Genomic DNA, 689 nt, shown 5'->3' on the forward strand with positions numbered 1-689 from the left:
TTGTCAGACATGTTTCAATCATAGAATACAGGAGTTGTTATGGTTGACAATTATAAACAATGTTGTTTGTGACCCCTGTTTTAAATACAGGCCTGGATCCTTCTTATTTTGTTTCTAAACACCGCTACCAGATTATGGCTCGAATTAAAATGAATGAATTCTGTTATCGCTGCTATCAAAACTGCACAGTGTTTTATTTTATCTGGCAGTTGTTATGTTATTAATTTTCTGAAATTCCTACCAATTTGTTTCTTTGTCTTGCCATTGCTTAACACTCCAGGGTGTTCGGTCTGTGCACTTATATTTATTAACAGACATGTTTCAATATAGAATACAGAGGTAAATATAGGAATGACAATTATAAACAATGTTGAAAGTGACCCCTGCTGGTATAAATACAGGCCTGATCCTCTCGTATTTTGTTTCAAACACCGCTATCAGTTGCTGGGAAATTTAGACTGTGAATGTTATCGCTGCTTTCAACCGTAATAACAGTGACTTCCTTTTTTTACACTTTATTATTTTGAATTACGGAAAGCTACTGAAGGGCTATCTGCTACTTAAAATACTAACATCCGGTCTTATTACTCTGTGACGTAACTTTACTCCAAAATAATAACACCAGAAAACAAAAAACATCAACAATAACAAATGTTATCCGTAGAGCAATAACTAACTTAAAACAGAAA

Source organism: Tachypleus tridentatus, chromosome 1 (genome assembly GCF_004210375.1).
Source record: "Tachypleus tridentatus isolate NWPU-2018 chromosome 1, ASM421037v1, whole genome shotgun sequence".
Classification (NCBI taxonomy): domain Eukaryota; kingdom Metazoa; phylum Arthropoda; class Merostomata; order Xiphosura; family Limulidae; genus Tachypleus; species Tachypleus tridentatus.